The sequence below is a fragment of the Simochromis diagramma genome, unplaced genomic scaffold (assembly GCF_900408965.1).
Source record: "Simochromis diagramma unplaced genomic scaffold, fSimDia1.1 OVJJ01000553.1, whole genome shotgun sequence".
Taxonomy (NCBI): domain Eukaryota; kingdom Metazoa; phylum Chordata; class Actinopteri; order Cichliformes; family Cichlidae; genus Simochromis; species Simochromis diagramma.
Genome location: NW_024387095.1, coordinates 1,631,109 through 1,638,621, shown reverse-complemented (window position 1 = coordinate 1,638,621; position 7,513 = coordinate 1,631,109). Strand labels below are relative to the sequence as shown.

The 7,513-nt window shown below is 40.6% G+C and overlaps 1 long non-coding RNA gene across 1 annotated transcript; it reads left to right on the top strand.

The window, feature by feature from the left end:
- The first annotated feature begins 4,689 nt into the window (after positions 1-4,689).
- Positions 4,690-6,587, top strand: LOC120742933. The gene is made up of 2 exons (XR_005697994.1): positions 4,690-5,852; positions 5,985-6,587. It is a non-coding gene; the product is annotated as an uncharacterized LOC120742933 (long non-coding RNA).
- The last annotated feature ends 926 nt before the right edge of the window (positions 6,588-7,513 follow it).

The window sequence follows — 7,513 nt, the reverse complement described above, 5'->3', positions numbered from 1 at the left end:
TGGTGGTGCTGTGCAGCAAATGTTCTCATTATTTCTCTCACCATCATCATTACAGCCTGGACACCACCCTGACTCACTGATCTGCAGTGGTTTGCTTTCAAGTCGGGTTTTTCTCAAAAAGCCGTCACAGCAGTCTGCACGGTGTGTTTGCTTTATTGGTGTCTGATCTGTTTACACACGGCATCTACAGTAGCAGCGTCTTCCTCCACCTCACAGTAAAGTTATTTAAAAAGTAATGAAGGGAAGATACAGGTCAATCTCGTGCATACTGTAGCAGGCAAGCACGAACACTGCAAAGGGGTTCCATCACGGATGTCCGGTATATCCTTCATGCAGTTGCATGCGTCAGCATCCGCCTCCTGTTTGGGAAGGGTCTTCATGAGTGTCACTGTGTTGGTAACGGTGTGCTGTCACATGCCTCGTCATCACACTTGCCCTACTTAGCGACAGTAAAAGCCTGAGTTATATAAGATCCTAAAGAGCTCACGGTGACACCATCTAATCCAGTGTCATATTAAAACACCTCACAGTAACAGATACAGTCGGCATGTCCTTTACAGTTTTTGCTCGTTGCTTGAACACTATAAACCCATGCTTAGACTAAAGTAACACAACTTGAAGCTTTTGTTACCATACCTCAAACACATGTACCCATACCTTAAACAAAAGTGCTGCTTTGCACTCTGGTTGCAATTATGCAACACACTTACTCCTTTATGCAACACACATGGTCCTGCATACTACACTCTATTTCATACATAAGACACTTCGTTCAAAAATAAAATCTCAGGGTGCCATTTGGAAAACACATGTATCCAAAATACAAAACACATCGGGTAATTGCAACCACTCAAATATACACCTGAAGGCACTTACTTGCAAAACTGAACACCAATTAGCCAACCACAAAAAGCCCTCAGTTTAGCCATTTCAAGAACTTTGCAAGCATGGATGGAGGGAGAGCAAGAGGAAGAGGAGGAGGAGGTCAAAGAGGCCATGCACGGACCCATATTTCTGATGATATAAGAGCAACTTTGGTGGACCATGTCATCAACCACGGCCTGACTATGAGGGAAGCTGGGCAGAGAGTCCACCCACATCTAAGCCGCTTCACAGTGGCATCTGTAATAAGAAAATTCCGACTAGAAAACAGGTCTGTCTTCATCTCACTGCCTTCTACTCTACTCAGATGGTTTTTATAGTACTGTTCTACAGTTACCATATCAAGTGTACAGGGTATTGCAGGGTGCTAATGCTCCTTTTGCAGCCAAAGTGGTAGTTTCTGTGAAACATACCATGATTACTTATATTGAAGTACAGTGTTGTACAGTGGATGATACAGTATATACAGTAAAGTACTGTAAGAAAAATAAGCAAAGCGATGACAATATGTGGTTGTATTTCTCTAGAATGACTCGAAGACCTTCTGGGGGAGGACGCCAACGCCTGTTCACACAACGGCAGGAACTTGCCGTTGTGGACCTAGTGAGGGCAGACAATGCTATCCGTCTCCACCAGCTACGAAAGCAAATACTTGCAGACAGGCAAGTGTTCAACAACATAAACCATGTGAGCATCACCACCATCAGACGCATCTTGGGAAAACACAGCATCACCATGAAGCAGCTCTACAGAGTCCCATTTGAGAGGAACAGTGACAGGGTCAAAGGACTTCGAGCTGAATATGTACCATATCAGTACCACATGAATACATTCTGAGAGCTACACAGGTACCCGTGTGATGGGGTGAGGGTTCTGTATGTGTAGCACTGTAGTACAGTAATATGTTCTCTTTTTTTTTTTTTTTTACAGAGAGTCTTGGCCATGGATGGAGCTGCACAGCCTCATGAATTCATTTTCATTGATGAAGCTGGATTCGACCTGTGCAAAACAAGACGACGGGGTCATAATGTAATTGGCCAAAGGGCAATTGTGCACGTTCCAGGGCAGCGCGGGGGAAATATCACATTGTGTGCCGCCATAAGCCTTCGAGGACTTCTGCATCATCATGCAAAACTAGGTCCATACAATAGGCAACATATACTCACATTTCTAGATGCTCTCCATGATATAGTTGTACAGAACAGACCAGATCAGCCCAGGTTTGTGGTGATATGGGATAATGTCAGTTTCCATCGGGCTGCTCTGGTCTAGGCCTGGTTCTCCAACCACAGTCAACTTGAAGTGGTATGCTTGCCCCCTTACTCACCATTTTTAAACCCTATAGAGGAATTTTTTTCGGCTTGGAGATGGCGTGTATATGACCGCCAACTACATGCCTGCATGCCTCTTCTGCAGGCAATGGAACAGGCCTGCGGCGACATTCAGGTGACAGCAATCCATGGATGGTTTTGACATGGAAGAGGATATTTTCCCCGGTGCCTAGCGGGAGAAGACATTGCTTGCGATGTTGATGAGGTCCTGTGGCCAGACCCCAACAGACGGCGGGATCCATGAGCCCACGTATGCACAATTGTCATGATTTTTTGTTTACAGTATAGTGTTTTTTCTATTACTGTATTATGGGGTTTTTGTTTTTGTTTTTTTTTTGCTTTATCTGAATTCATGGTACTGCAATGTACAGTGCTGCAATGTACAATATTGAGTAGGCCTATTTGCTTTTTTGGTTGTTTGCAGATGTGTCTCCTGCAAATATGCCTTCTGAATGAACAATGGAAATCAAAGACTGCAGTGCTTTATATAAAGTAGAATAGTGTGTTCCCCCTGCTCTGTAAGTGTTTGCATATGATGCAAGTATGTGTCATTTTGTCAACAGAGTTACATTTTGACAAAGGAATGTTAGGTTTTGATAGCAGAGTTTAGGTTTTGTGAGTAGAGTTTCAATTTGGTGCAGATGTGAATGGTATATTTCCCAGTGTTGTGTCATGTTTACTTGTGTTTAGGGTTTTGGCACAATGAGCAAAGTTTTGCAAAATGTGTTCAGGCAACGGGCAAAAACTGTAATGATGTCAGTGTGTTTGATGTAGTTCTAAATGTAAACATGGAATAAGTTTAACTTTTGGAACCACATTGTGTTTAAATCAGGAAAGATGGCACTCAAAACTATTATTTTTTTGTTTTGTTTTTTAGCTCAGGATATGTGGATTTAAATTGAGAAGCCTAATTAAAATTATTTTCAGTGAATATGTTTCTTTGAGTGATGTAAACATTTGCATGTATTGTATATGTATCTATTTTTGCTTTTTCTAAAGTTTTTTTTTTTTTTGCATGTGTGCATTGTGTAGCCAGGACATCTTTATGTCCTCTGTGTGTTTTACATCATGGAGTAAAATTGTGGCGTTATTCAATAAAACATCAACCAGTGTCTTAGTATTTGACTGCCTCGCACCCTTTAATTAGCGTATATACTTTTAGTATATTCAAGGACAACACTTCACATGTCTGATGTCTATGACATTAGATATTTGATTTGTTTTCTCATAATTCACTTAAGGAAACTTCACAAAGAGCATTTTGGGACGATTTATCAGAATATTTTAAAGATTTAATTTCAGGGGATATAAGTCTCATATGGGCTCAAAATGTGGTCATAAATATTTTGTACTTGTAAAAAAGATTTGTATGTGTAAAAAGAATTTGTATGTGTAAAAAGAATTTGTGTGTGCGTAAAAAAGATTTGTATGTGTAAAAAAGATTTGTATGTGTAAAAAGAATTTGTGTGTGCGTAAAAAAGATTTGTATGTGTAAAAAAGATTTGTGTGTGCGTAAAAAAGATTTGTATGTGTAAAAAAGATTTGTGTGTGCGTAAAAAAGATTTGTATGTGTAAAAAAGATTTGTGTGTGCGTAAAAAAGATTTGTGTGTGCGTAAAAAAGATTTGTATGTGTAAAAAGAATTTGTGTGTGCGTAAAAAAGATTTGTATGTGTAAAAAAGATTTGTGTGTGCGTAAAAAAGATTTGTATGTGTAAAAAGAATTTGTGTATGCGTAAAAAAGATTTGTATGTGTAAAAAAGATTTGTGTGTGGACTTAGAAAAAAAACCCCTGCAAGTTACAAGTACGGATTTTTGACCCTATTTTTCTTCCCTTCATCTGATTGGTCAATGTCATGTCAATCACAAATGTAACAATCCAATCAGAGAACAGATGGGTTTGGCTGTCGGAGGGGCGCTGTTTTGAACTGCAGGTCCTTGAAGGGTGATACCGTTTGAAGCTGGAGGATCGCTATATAAATATCCGATAGCAGCTAGGTCCCCTAACTTTCAGTAGCTGTTGAAAGGATAAAGTTGTGGTATGTCAGTGGTTAGAAATAACATTATTACTTTAGGATTAGTTTAACACAAAGTCAGGGCTGACCCGGGACCATTGCTGTGAGTCACAGTGCGCAGCATAAAAGTCCTTTCACATCGGATGCAGGATACGCTGCTAATGCTAACTGCTAACTAAAAGCAAAGGATCCAGAATTTGTTACGCTGGCTGCTGGGCTCTGTGGGTTTTTGCAGCAGCTCTACCTGTACTAGATGCACCTGCTCCTTGTCTTTTCTATCTCTGACTTTATGTCCTCTACAAGAGTTTGTTTTTTTTGCTAGTTCTTCAAATGCTCAATAAAAACATGTATGCTAATTCATAACGAAGAAAGCTTTGTAATGAAGACTGTCATTTCCAAAACACTGCCCGCCCCCACCCCGCGGTCCGCAGCGCTGTTGAAAAGGCTGTGGAAGTCCCTGTATTACAGTTTTTTTCAGTCGCTAACAAGCGTTTGTCCAAACAGTTGTCACATTTGCAAAACTCTAAACACAATTAGCACAGCATCGGTCTGTTGTGGCCATACCATTCACACATTTCATGTCGTGTTCACCCAATATGCAGTCAGTGAACACATTTCCACAATGCTTACATTTTCTTAACAGACAAGCTATACCTCCCAACAAAATTATGGACTGTTTTTGTAGTATCTACGAATGTTAACACACAACATCCCACAATAGCAAAAACAATATTCCAAACCTTAGATACAGTATAAAAACCTCTGCTTCTGCAATGATATCAGTACAAAAACAATATCAATATCAATAATATATCTCAGCTGATAATAAACAAACAATTGAATAATTGACACACAGCTGATTTATGTTGGGTAAATTGGGCCAACCACAGCTTCTTCCATTCTGGCTTAGACTCAGTGGGGTTTATAAGGCAAGACCTTGAGGAGTGATGTTTTTGGAAACAAAAAAAAGACAAACACTGTAATGTCTGGTCGAGGAAGAGTAAGAGCAAGGGGCCCAGGGAGAAGAGCAGGCCCAAGGAGAGGGCAAGGTAGAGGTGTAAGAATGCGTGGTGGTGGCATTCCAAGGGCTGCAAGAACAGTAGTCAGTGATGAAATTCGTGCCACTATCATTGACCATGTAATCAACCATGGTCTTTCACTAAGAGAGGCTGGTGAAAGAGTGCAGCCCAATTTGAGGCGGTCAACGGTTGCCTCCATTATACGCATCTTTCAACAAACCAACAGGTAAGTATTGCATTTTACATGGATTGTTTCTATTCTCACTTGACATGTCAATATGGTCATACAGTAATGCATATGTTGAGTTTTTTGTCTTTCTAAAGAATGCAACGTCTTCCACCCTCTGGGGGAAGAGGAAAGCTCCTCAGTAATGATCAGGAGCTTGCCATTGTAGAAATGGTTACTGCAAATAATGCAATAAAACTGCGTGAAATTCAAACTAGAATTGTGGCGGACCATGAGATATTTGACAATATCGATAGAATCAGCCTCACAACCATTACGCGGACATTGTCCAAACACAGAGTGCGGATGAAGCAGCTCTAAACTGTTCCCTTTGAGAGGAACAGTGAGAGGGTCAAGGAGCTACGACGACAATATGTCCAGGTATAGTGTATATTCAATCCAATGTCCAGTTCTATAAGCTTTGCACTTTGCAAGTAGGTAACCTACACAATACTAGGTTACAGTACAGTATGATATACAGTAATAACATGACTTACATAAACTTTGTTTCAGAGAGTTATGGAATTGGAGGCCAACCAGGCCCCTCATGAATTCATATACATCGATGAGGCAGGATTCAATCTGGCCAAAAGGCGTCGACGTGGACGAAATGTAATTGGAAAAAGGGCCACAGTTGATGTGCCAGGACAGAGAGGGGCAAACATTACCATGTGTGCAGCAATTGCAAATGCAGGATTACTCCTTCACAGATGTCAGGTTGGACCCTATAATACAGAGAGCTTGCTTGCCTTTCTCAATGATCTCCACCAGCGCCTGGTTCCAGAGCAGGGTCAGGAGGGTGAAAACATGAGGACCTTTGTAATTACCTGGGACAATGTGGCTTTCCATCACTCGCAAGCAATAACAACATAGTTTGAAGTCCACCCAAGACTGGTAAGTCTCTTCCTTCCACCCTATTCACCTTTCCTCAACCCCATAGAGGAGTTCTTTTCTGCATGGAGGTGGAAGGTTTATGACCATCAGCCACATGACCAGATGTCCCTCCTTGAAGCCATGGATGCTGGCTCCAGGGACATCACAGTTGACGATTGCCAAGGGTGGATCCGACATACCAGGCGGTTTTATCCCAGGTGCATCGACTTGGATAACATCAGATGTGATGTTGATGAAAACATGTGGCCTAACCCTGAAGATCGCAGAGATTAGATGCAAGTTTTTTGCCTTTTTTTAGCCCCCCTCCCCCTCCCCCCCTTTTTATCTTGGCTTTTTGCTGTTGTTTTTTTGTTCAGAATGCTCTTGTGTGTTTCATGGATATTTTGTTCACTGTAAGCAATACTGTAAAACTTTCTCTGTCCTATCATACCGTGTTACTACTGTACCTCCTGTAGTAAACAGTAAAGGAACAAAAACTTGTTTGCTTTTTACTGGAATGCTTTTGAATGTGAACATTACTGTACATGTGGACATACAGTTACCAACCAAGACATTTCTGGTGTCAAAATAGTGGATTGCATGTTTCGCATGCAAATACCTGTAAAACTGAAACATAAAAGTCTATGCAGTTTTTGTAATGTCAATAATAGCCAGTATTTTGAAACCTGGTGTACTTTGATTGACTGCATGTACCTTGTGAAGTGAAAACAAGTGTTATTCTTTGACAGACTAATTTCATTTTGAGTCAGATTTATAGTGTTTTTGTACAGTTAGTGTGTGCAGAGAAAGATGTGTTCTATTTTGAAATGAAGAGTTAGTATATATTTAACAAAATGTATTTTTGGGAAGAAAATTATCCATTTGGCCAATTGTGTTTTGTAGGTGTGAGTCTGTGTTAAGAGTTTAGGAAAAGTATCTGAAGTATGGGTAGGCGCTTGTTAGCGATTGAAAAAAACTGTAAACACGTAGACCTGTGACATAAAAATCACCAAACGACCACAGACTGTTTTCCTTCGTGGTGATGAAGGAAAACGCAGGGTTGGCATGTAAAAGGGCATTTATTCCCTTCAAAGACCTGCAGTTCAAAAAAAGCGCCCCTCGACAGCCAAATCCATCTGTTCTCTGATTGGATTGTTACATTTGTGATT